General features: G+C 43.2%; 1 protein-coding gene across 1 annotated transcript in view; it reads left to right on the top strand.

Annotated features, from left to right (window-relative positions):
- The first annotated feature begins 11,491 nt into the window (after positions 1-11,491).
- dgkaa (diacylglycerol kinase, alpha a) overlaps positions 11,492-12,195 on the top strand; it is a 51,406-nt gene continuing 50,702 nt past the window's right edge. Inside the window, 1 exon segment of the mRNA XM_079675206.1 lies at positions 11,492-11,606. The gene's annotated coding sequence lies outside the window, so the exon portion shown is untranslated.

Raw genomic sequence — 12,195 nt, 5'->3', positions numbered from 1 at the left:
AAAAAAATTGTCTGGAGCTGCAAAACATATTTCATAGCTTGATAGCTAATAAAGTTGTATTTATTCTTATATCAGACAAAAACTACAGTTTTTTTGCATTTATTAGGCTATTTATTACATTATATAAAACTGTTAACCTCTAATAAGAAACAAAGAACTCATAAGGAAAATTAAAAATAATACACAGGGCTACTTCAAAATAAATTAAACAGCAGTTGGGGAGTCCTCTGCACATTTGAAGGAAACAAATATATAATTAAAATGTTCCCACTTTGAAATAAATAAAACATATAGCTGCACCCTAAAAAGAGTTAACGGTGGGGTAGGTAAGAATGGAGAAACTAGCTCGAGTGCGCTAGAATTTGAAAATACACAACCGGAAGAAAAAAAACTGCCCCTTCCTTCAGACTTCCTCACAGAGCCCCTCCTCCAACACACACGAACGCGCACATGACCAATGAGGGCACGAGATAAATGTGTGCACAGATGGAAGGCTGACAGGCAGGTAGGCCATCCAGTTACTTTAGCCGGGCCGGCTCAGATGATTGGTCGTGCATTTTACAGCGCTACGGCTTCCACAGATTAATTTGTTTATGTATTTATTGTCATAGCATTTAATATATTCATTGCTATCGGGATGTTACGAGCATTCCTTGGAATATAACAAAAAGTGTTTTCTGAAATAAATTACATACCTCATTGAATTATGACTGAAGATCGTCAGCTGTCTTCCTCTCCCGTGTTGTTCCTCGATGCGTAAAGGCTGCAGCATCTTTGACATCTTCTCTCTACATATCAAACATACCGGTAAACCAGCATCGTTTGCTGTGAAAGCAGATAACTCTCTCCACGCAGAATTAAATCCTGTGTTCCTCCGGTACTTTTCTTTGATTTATCCATAGTTCGCTCATCGAGCCGGGGGTCAGGTTATTCACCCGCAGGAAAAGGCGCTAGTGCGGGACCGTAGCAGGATGTGACGCATATTTTAGTTGACCTAATTAAAACCGTTTTGTTTTTTATTTATGTGTCACAGTATCACCTCAAAATACAAGATACGAAACTTTTTCAACCATGCAACAAAATATAAATAGTCCTACAAATACTTTTATTTTATTTTCTTCTTATTTTTGTCTAAGCTCAAGGAAGCCAGAGCAGAGGGCTTAATAGTACAGCGGTTAAGCCCTCAAATCAAGGGAAATTGTGCACTTTTTGAAAGAAACATGAAACTTCTACCATAGTTAGTTTATATCATGAGGTTTATTTTTAGATGTGGAGGGAAGTCAGATTTGACCTCTGAGGCCCGGGAGAGGTCAAATCGGGGATGGCCACCAATAATATTCAAAACTGACTCACTTTGGAACCGAACACTGTAGAAAAACACTTAAGGTGTCATTTCCCACAAATGTTAGGGTGCCCATTCTGTTGGTGATACATTTGAGACCAATATAATTCAAGAAAATGCATTTATGTTAAAGTCAAGGTAAAAATATATCAAAATATTTATTTGTTATGTACCCAAGAACATTCTTCAATTGATTTCTTTGTAGTCTCAGTATTATTTAGTTATAAGTTATTATTTCATGGGGTGTGTGGATATTTGTATGCATTCTCAGCACAGATTTATCAGCAGTTGACCCCCCTAGACCATTTCCACAGACTACCTGCAATACCACCGCGGACCACTGGTTGAAAACCCCCTGCTCTAAAGCTTCAGTAGCCTACTTATTCGAGGGGTTGTTGCTAGACAACATGGTGAGAAGTATTCAGAAATGCCACTTCTGACACTTCGGACATTTCTAACAGGTAAAAAGATTGACTATGAACAAACAATATTATTAAAAACAATATTAATATTAATATATGCCTTTGAATGTGAATGTATTGAATTTGACTGTAGCCAGGAAGGAGTTTTCCTTGCTAGCTAGCAAGGAAAACTCCTAGCTAGCTAGCTAGCTAGCTAGCGTGATCAAAATAATTATCCTAGCTTAAGTAGAAGACAGTCTGGAACATTTCTGTTTGAGCTGAGTAGTTTAATGATTGAACAGAGTATTTTCTAGAGATGTCAACTTGGTTATTATGTCAAATTTGGGTAACATTTTACCTGTCATAACAATAACAAAACACAGTCACGGACATGTCACGAACATGTCATAAACATTATGTCAATGTCATATATATATGACACATATATGTCATATCATTGTCATTAAGTGTCATTTGGTTTAACCTAACCCTACAAAAACCGAATGACACAATGACAACAGTGTTTAATACAATGTTAAATTGTTATCTTTTCAGATTCCCACGTCTTGCTGGAATTTTAACCCTCACCATGTCAAAGCGTCACAGCTTGATGGTCCCTACCCAGCCCTCGTTATCCAAGCAATCCAAGCCACCCCCCAGCACTAACTGGGACATTTGTGTCCTCTGTCAAGTCAAAACAGATGAACCTTTACAGTGTCCTCTCAGAAACAAATATAAACAGTCTGTTGGTAGTGGCTATGTATCCCTCACAGAAGACCTTCTCCGGTTCCATACCCTTCAGCATATGCCAATGGACCTCAACCTGGAGCGATTAGATGATGGAGATGGCATAGAATCCACTTTGAAGAGACACAAGGCAGAGTGGCACAAGAGATGTCGGCTAAAATTCAACAAAAAAGCATATGATGAGCTAAGTCGGGGGAAATTAACTACAGCACAACAACAAAGTACCTCATCTGTAAACACGCGATCTGCCCACAGCCATTCACAGTCCACAGAACCTACTTGCTTCTTTTGCAATGAGCCTGCTGCAGGTTCCTCAGGTTTGCATAATGCATCAACCTACAACATTGACAGAAATGTGAGGAAGTGTGCCCTTGAGCTTGAGGACACTGCTCTGTTGGCCAAGCTCGCAGAGGGTGACATGCCATTGAGGCCAAGTACCATCATCACTGTCTGTCTTCATTGTACAACAAAGCCAGGCAGGCTGCATCTAAACACAATGATGGAGATGATACTTGCCTACATGGCATAGCCTTTGCACAGTTAGTGGCATATCTGGAAGACAAGAACAGTGATGAGAACACTTCCCCTGTCTTGAAATTGACTGACATCGCTCAGTTGTACAAGACCAGGCTGGAACAACTTGGTCTGACTGTAGATAAACGGATTCACACCACCAGACTGAAAGAACGACTGCTTTCTGAGCTTCCACATCTGAGGGCACATTCACAAGGAAGAGACACACTTCTGAGTTTTGAGAATGACATTGGACCAGCTCTCATGATAGCCTGTCAAACTGACAGTGATGCCATGCACTTAATGCGAGCAGCACAAGTAGTGCGCAAAGAAATTTTTGGTTCGTCTTTCTCTTTTGACGGATCATTCCAAGAAAACTGCCAGCAGAGGGCTGTGCCACCATCTCTCTTGGCTCTCGTCAACATGGTACTTGATGGTACAAACATTAATCATCAGACCACCACAAAACCTGCCCTAACAATCTCCCAATTGATGGTCTTTAACAGTAAGAAGCAGGCACGGAACATGGATTCACCAAGCTCAGCACGTACAAGGCACACCCGAGAAACTCCACTCCCTCTATATCTGTCCCTCAAGATCCATGCAGTTACACGAAGTAGGGGGTTAGTTGACACACTGTTCAACCTGGGATTGTGTGTTTCCTATGACAGGCTGCTGCAAGTCACATCAAACATTGCCAATGGTGTCTGCCAGCAATTTAGGATGGAAGATGTTGTGTGCCCACCAAAGTTGCGTAATGGACTGTTCACAACAGGAGCTGTGGACAATATAGACCATAACCCAAGTTCTGCAACAGCCAAAGATTCCTTCCACGGCACTGGAATCTCACTAATGCAGCATCCATCACACACACAAAGCGGAACTGATCGTGGTGTACTAGTGATTAGTCAAGATGGCTCTTCCACCAAGTCAGTGAAACCTCTGCCAACATCATACACAGTCGTGCCACCAGCTTCCCTCCACAAAAAGGAATTTAGTGTGCCACCTGTACAAGGTCCTGTGAGACCCTCCACCCTCCTAGTTTCTACAGCCGCCACAGAGGATGAATATGCATGGCTCAGAAAAGTCAAGACAGCTGTTGAAACGTCAGCCATTGATGGCATGATATCGTGGTCTGCCTACCATGCCTGTGTTCACCATGCCGTCATCCCTCCTGCAGCAATCAATGCATTATTACCTCTCTTTCTTGACAATGCACATTCAGTAGCAATGATTCGGCACTCTATGGAAATCGTAAAAAGAGCAATTCAACATGTGAACCCTGGTCAGATTCCTGTCATTGCTGCTGACCAACCACTGTATGCTCTCGCTAAACAAGTACAGTGGACCTGGCCAGACACTTATGGAGAAGATCACTTTGTGATCATGTTTGGTGGTCTACACATCGAAATGGCTATGTTGAAGTTGCTGGGAGACTGGCTAGAAGACAGTGGCTGGACCAATGCTCTGGTCCAGGCTGATATTGCAAGTTCTGGAACAGCAAATTCCTTCATACATGCCAAACATGTCACCGAGACCCGCCATGCACACCAGGTCACAGCTGCAAGCCTCTATACACTACTGCAACGAGCATACAATGAAAATTGCATATCTGATGATACAGATGCCATGCCACCTGACAGTCTATCTTTTGAGGAGTGGTGCATACAACAAGCAAAGGCTAGTGTTCACTTTGACTACTGGCATAAGACCCTGTCATTGCAGCTTCTCGTTTTGCGGTACATGAGGTCCATTCGTGAAGGCAACTTCCAGCTGTACGTGGAATCCCTAACACAGATCATGCCCTGGATGTTCGCCCTGGATCACACACACTACAGCAGATGGCTTCCCGTACACATCCGTGATATGATGACTCTTGCGGACAGACACCCAGATGTCCTGGCAGAATTCAAGTCTGGACATTTCGTGGTGCACAAAACCAGCAACCAGTTCTCTGCCATGGCACTTGACCAGTGCCATGAACAGAACAATGCCATGGTCAAAGGTTCTGGTGGGGCTATCGGACTGACTGGCAATCCAGAAGCACTCAGACGCTGGATGGTAGCAGGACCAGAAATCGCCAGGATCACTAAAGAGTTTGAAGAACAGGCAACACACCAACAGCATGGACCCAGTGACTCTAGACACCATGACCAGCAACCTGGAGTGCAAGCCACATTCCTGAAGGAGGTTAAGGCACTTGTCACGGTGCTGGAAGAGATGGGGAATCCATTTCTAGAACACAGCCAAGATCTTTTAGTCATTGACACAAGAGACATCGTTGATACCCAAGTTGCTGATACTGTAAGAAGGATTTATACCATTGGTGAGGAGCAGTACACCGAGTTTGTGACCCAAAGGCTGGAAAGGTGTACAACACCTATCACACACCCTCTTCCAAAAAAAAAGTTGCCACTATTCAGCAGACCACCTGTGAAGGTCAAATCAAAAGAGAAAGCACAACTCGCTGCACTGAAGAGTGACTGTGGTCTTTTTTCAAGGCTGTACATCTCATGTCAAACACGAGATGGAGACATCAACCACTTCTTTTCCCACGAAAACCAGGCAGCACCTCCAGCTCTGTCAAGTGGAGGAAAACTTCGGTTCGGGGTTAAAGCAGATCTGCTTCGCTGCCTGGAGTCAAATCTGCTTGAAATCAAGAGTGTTCCTAAGACTGATGCAGTCATTCTAGATGGTGCAGCTGTGGTTCAAATGCTGAATCCAAAGTTATCAAGAACATTTCAAGAGTATGGAGAAACAGTGTTCATACCATACATCTCTGCTCAACTAGAGGTAAGCATCCGTGTTGACCTTGTCTGGGATGTATACCTATCTGCCAGCCTGAAAGCTTCAACAAGACAGAAGAGGGGAAATGGCAAGAGGAAAAGGGTGGCTCCCCTTACTGTGATGCCCAAGAACTGGAAAGACTTCCTTCGATGTGATGAAAACAAAACAGAGTTATTTTCCTTCCTGGCCCGAGAAGCCGTAAGTCTGCGAGTAGCACAGGGCAAGGAACTGTATGCAACAGATGGAACTGGAGTCCTCTGCTCTCCTGCCGATTCATGTGTGACCTGCCTTGCCCCATGTTCACAAGAAGAGGCAGACACCCGGCTACTTCTGCATGTGGCAGACGCTGTGCATAAAGGTTGTAAGAAGGTGACCATACGTACCGTTGATACAGATGTGGTGGTGTTGGCAGTGGCTTGTTTTAGTAAAATAGCTCCCGATGAACTGTGGGTTTCCTTTGGTGTTGGGTCGAGTTTCCGGTTTATCGCTATTCATGAAATGGTTGCCACAATGACTCCTATCCAATGCCTGACTCTCCCTGTCTTTCACGCTTTCACTGGATGTGACACCGTGTCTGCATTTGCTGGCCGTGGAAAGAAGATTGCCTGGGAGAGATGGAAGTCTTTCCCAGAGGTCAGTGATGCTTTCCAGGAACTCCTGTGCATGCCAAGTGAGGTCAGTGAAGATTCCATGTTACTGCTGGAAAGATTCGTGGTGCTCATGTATGACCGAACGAGTGAGTGCATGGAAGTGAATGATGCCAGGAAACAGCTTTTCTCCCAGAAGTCCAGGAGTTTAGAAAACATCCCTCCAACCCAGGCTGCCCTCAAACAGCACATCAAGCGTACTTGCTTTCAGGCTAACGTTTGGAACCAGTCACTGGTCCTGGACCCAGAGATGCCAGAGCCATCTGATTGGGGCTGGACAAAAGAAACCACTGGGTGGCAGCCACTCTGGACAACTCTCCCTGAAGCAGCAAAGTCTTGCCATGAGCTGATCCGCTGTAACTGTCAGAAAGGGTGCACTGGACGGTGCTCATGTGTCAAAGCTGCACTTAAGTGTACAGATCTCTGCTTTTGTTCTGGGGACTGTTAAGATTTTTGATCACTACCAATATGTGATCCTGACATGAAAGGACTGTGGTGTTGTTAACCACTTCTCCGTCCCTTGATGATGATTAAAAAGTTAAATAATAAATCAGTTAAAAAATTACTTATTATTTCAATGACTGTTGTTATTGGCATTGTTATTATTGTTATTGACATCATTATTAACCTTATCATTACTGTTATTATTTTGAAAATAAACTACCTTTTTGCATCGTTCACCACCCTATGTTTGCATTATTTGACCTCCACATTGATCTAAATGCATTTTCTTGAATTCTATTGGTCTCAAAGGTATCACCAACAGAATGGGCACCCTAAAATGTGTGGGAAATGACACCTTAAGTGTTTTTCTACAGTGTTTGGTTCCAAAGTGAGGCATTTTTAAGTATTATTGGCGGCCATCTTGGATTTGACCTCTCCCGGGCCTCAGAGGTCAAATCTGACTTCCCTCCACATCTGAAAATAAACCTCATGGTATAAACTAACTATGGTAGAAGTTTCATGTTTCTTTCAAAAAGTGCACAATTTCATGGTTATCCGCTCTACTATAAAGGGCCGCATGCGGCTCGAGGGCCGCGGGTTGCCGACCCCTGCCCTAACCCTTAAGGAGGGGCTGCCCTAGCAAGTTGTGGTTACCAGTTTGTGACCGGGCAGCTCTCGGTCAGAGATAGTTATTGTTGTGGGACACCTGGAACACATTCTTCTCGGGGTGTCTCTCTGAGTCCTGACTCCATCAGAGCTCCAGCTCTCCTCGTGTGTCTCTGAGTCCTGACTCCATCAGAGCTCCAGCTCTCCTCGTGTCTCTCTGAGTCCTGACTCCATCAGAGCTCCAGCTCTCCTCGTGTCTCTCTGAGTCCTGACTCCATCAGAGCTCCAGCTCTCCTCGTGTGTCTCTGAGTCCTGACTCCATCAGAGCTCCAGCTCTCCTCGTGTCTCTCTGAGTCCTGACTCCATCAGAGCTCCAGCTCTCCTCGTGTGTCTCTGAGTCCTGACTCCATCAGAGCTCCAGCTCTCCTCGTGTCTCTCTGAGTCCTGACTCCATCAGAGCTCCAGCTCTCCTCGTGTCTCTCTGAGTCCTGACTCCATCAGAGCTCCAGCTCTCCTCATGTCTCTCTGAGTCCTGACTCCATCAAAGCTCCAGCTCTCCTCGTGTCTCTCTGAGTCCTGACTCCATCAGAGCTCCAGCTCTCTTCGTGTCTCTCTGAGTCCTGACTCCATCAGAGCTCCAGCTCTCCTCATGTCTCTCTGAGTCCTGACTCCATCAGAGCTCCAGCTCTCCTCGTGTCTCTCTGAGTCCTGACTCCATCAGAGCTCCAGCTCTCCTCGTGTCTCTCTGAGTCCTGACTCCATCAGAGCTCCAGCTCTCCTCGTGTCTCTCTCTGAGTCCTGACTCCATCAGAGCTCCAGCTCTCCTCGTGTCTCTCTGAGTCCTGACTCCATCAGAGCTCCAGCTCTCCTCGTGTCTCTCTGAGTCCTGACTCCATCAGAGCTCCAGCTCTACTCGTGTCTCTCTGAGTCCTGACTCCATCAGAGCTCCAGCTCTCCTCGTGTCTCTCTGAGTCCTGACTCCATCAGAGCTCCAGCTCTCCTCGTGTCTCTCTGAGTCCTGACTCCATCAGAGCTCCAGCTCTCCTCGTGTCTCTCTGAGTCCTGACTCCATCAGAGCTCCAGCTCTCCTCATGTCTCTCTGAGTCCTGACTCCATCAGAGCTCCAGCTCTCCTCGTGTCTCTCTGAGTCCTGACTCCATCAGAGCTCCAGCTCTCCTCGTGTCTCTCTGAGTCCTGACTCCATCAGAGCTCCAGCTCTCCTCGTGTCTCTCTGAGTCCTGACTCCATCAGAGCTCCAGCTCTCCTCGTGTCTCTCTGAGTCCTGACTCCAATTGCTTCAGAAGTTTCCCCTACAAAAAATGTTTGGAAAAAAATAAAAATAAACTTGAAAGAAATACATTTGTGTAGAAAACCAAAAGAAATACAAGGAAAAAAGTATATTTTTACAAAAAAAAAACGTTAATATTCTTTAAGAGTAAAACAAATTAATTTGTAAATTAACAAGGAAATATTTATAATAGTATACTCTGTTATAAAGTCATAGATTTATACGAAAAAAACCATTTTTAATAAGTCACATTTACAAAAAAATTGAACAGTAAAATACTTGAATTAACAGGAAGTAACCCGCACATTTCAAGACAGAAATGTAAGTATCAGTCTCTGATATAAAACCATACATTTGCTCAATAAAGAACACTAATGTATAAGAATATAATATTTAACAACAACAAATAAAAAAAAAAAAAAACCTTCTTCCTCTTCCTTCTCCTTACATTTTCCGTAAAATGTAGGTGTTACATTTATGAGAAACACTATTGAATATTCTCTTAGTCTTTTTTAAATTACGTCATAGCACTTCATAACGGGATAAGTGGGGAGGAGAGGCATGGAGGTTAATTAATTTACCCACAATCCCCTGCTCCTCCTCCTCATGTTTCCTGTCTGTTGATCACTGGGATCTGAAATCATTAACTGCTGCTCTGATACACACATTATAATTATTATGGGATGTGATGGAGGCTGCAGGATTTATTCACTTTAAAGGTCCCGTGTCATGGCCATTTCCACTGATCATAATTCCATTGTTGAGGTCTACTAGAATATATTTATATTGTTCAATGTTCCAAACTCACATTGGTTTCTCAAACAGCATCTCTGTATAGTCTGTGTATTCACTCTCTGTCCTACACGGCTTGTTGGAGCTCCTGTACAGTGGGGTAAGGCACTCATTTTTACGACTCATGGTTACAAAACAGAGATTGGCTGGAATGTTCCTATAAAAAAGATGCCATCTTCTGCTATGCATGTAGACATTTCGGTCTTGAAAGGGGAGTGATTTGAAAATATCCATAAAGAAAAAGTTAATCTGTTTCCAGTTCTGTTTCATATGGGTGTTGAGAGATGTATCCATCGATCTCTCCATGTTGCTCTCAAAGTGCACCAGATTTATGCTTTTAACTTCAATATTAAAAAAAAAATCTTCTTCTAGTACCCCCCTAGAGGGTGTCCACTCCCCACTTATAAAAATAGCACTTTAGCACAGCACCCTCTCTAATCTCAGATGCACCCTGAGTGATTTTGTTCTGGACCCGGGCCTGCCGCGGAGTCTCGCTGTCTCGCCGACCCCACACCAGTGAGCCAGCTCACTGTGTCCCGCTCCTCGCAGCAGCGAGCCTCGCAACGTCCCGCCGAGTGTGAGGAAGTCCGCGGATTGGTCCAAACGTAACGGCTCCGCGGATGTAACAGTCCAAATGGACCAATCCGCGGAGCCGTTACGTTACGTCACTTTACCCGAAATTCGTCACTATACCCAAGAAGTCAACAATGGAAAAAGATATATCTCCAACGAGGCGTTCTGGGGCAGCATAGACAGGTCTTCTCTGTGTTAGAGTTTTACTCCTACAGGATGTACTTTGAGGGTTTGTGACTCTGCAGACCGTTTACATGCAGAGAAACCTTCATAACACACAAGGGGACGGGTGATAATCGGAAAAGCATGACATGGGACCTTTAAGGGATACAATTATAAACAGAATAGAAAATGTACAAGGCGAGTTTATTTATATAGCACATTTCAAAGTGGTGACAGAATGGTCCTTACGTAAGACTACTGCATTATTTTATATTTGACAATAGGAGTTTCTCACGTTGCATTCATCATGTTTTTATGGAACGTCCCCTTTCCCAATGTTTGCCTCAAACACAGAGAAACGTATAAATAAAAACAACAATCAACACATTTATTTTCTTTCGCCAGTAACAGAATAAAAAAGTGAAAATATGAAAACATGAAAACGTCAATTATTCTGTAAGTAATTATAATTACAAGGCATCTTAAAATAATTTAAAGTAAAGTAATTTTAAGAGACTTAATAATTATTTTGAGACTTAAGGTCATGTCAGATATTAGGTCAATTTATGGTCATTTTTATGAGATATTCAGTAAGTTTAGTCTTTATCTTAAGAAATTAAGTCATAATTCAAGTAAAATATTCTTTATTTTGAGAGATCAAGTCATTTCTAGAGATACGTAGTAATGTTTATGATATTTTAAGTGGTTATTTTGAGATTTTAAGCCCTTTATTAAGATTTTAAGTAATTGTTATGATATATTAATTAATTAAATAGAGATACTAAGTCATCATTTAAGTGACTTGGTCTTTATTTTGAGATATCAAGTAATTGTTATGATCATTTAAGTGCTTATATCGAGATGTTAAGTCATTTGTATGGGCTATTAAGTCATTGCATAGAGATACTAAGTCATCATTTAAGTGACTTAGTCTTTATTTTGAGATATCAAATAATTGTTATGATATTTTAAGTGGTTATTACGATATTTTAAGTCCTTTATTAAGATTTTAAGTCAGTTTTAAGGGATATTAATTCATTGTATAGAGATAATACGTCATAATCTTGTAATAATTAAGATAGAAAGTGTAACTTTCCTCCTCTCTTGTGTTCCTGTGTGATAATCCCATAAATCTCCCCCTCTCTGCGGGCTGAGAGGCGGATCGTGGCCGGCAGAGGGCCTCTGTGCTCGGCCTCCTCCCTCCTCACTCCCCGCTGATCCTCCTCCATTTAAAGTTAACGGACTCCGCGAGAGAGAGAGGCTTTCTGTCCGGCAGCAGAGGAGCTCACAGCAGGCGACTCAAGGTAAAAACACACACACTACGGGCTGTATCATGTGGGGAAAGTTCTGCGGATTGATCCACGCTGCACAGGGAGGCTCGCGGATGAATTCCTCGGGTTGTTTTTCAGCTTTAGAGTCAAATCAGAGAGGCAGCATGAGGCTCGTTCAGGACTCAGATCTGAAGAGTTTCACAGCTCTTTCTAATGTTGCTGCTGTTCTCTTTTTAAAACTCACTTCCCTGTGCAGTGCGGGGAAACCCTCTGTGGACATTTACAGAACCAGCTGTCAGACTGCTGGAGGTTCAGGGTGTGACTGTGACCTCACTCTGCTTCCCATTGCATGTGTTTATGGTGCGTGTTGGACAGGATCGGAGTTTACTGCAGGATGTGGAGCACATTTAGTAGGTAGACTCTGCACAGTGTGAGGCTGCTGCTGGAGCTCATTGTTAACCCAAAGCATGAGAAACAACTTTAGGATTAACAGATTATTAATTAATTGCAGCCCTAGATTTCATGTTTTTTAGTTGTCTGATTATTTCCTTCACGTCAGAAAATACTGAAAAATGTCCATCTCAGTTTCTCAAAGCCCAAACTTATATCTTAAATGTCTTGC

The sequence above is a fragment of the Notothenia rossii genome, assembly GCF_949606895.1.
Source record: "Notothenia rossii genome assembly, chromosome: 4".
Classification (NCBI taxonomy): domain Eukaryota; kingdom Metazoa; phylum Chordata; class Actinopteri; order Perciformes; family Nototheniidae; genus Notothenia; species Notothenia rossii.
Note: the sequence above shows the minus strand (reverse complement) of the source record. Positions and strands in the feature narration are given on the sequence as shown.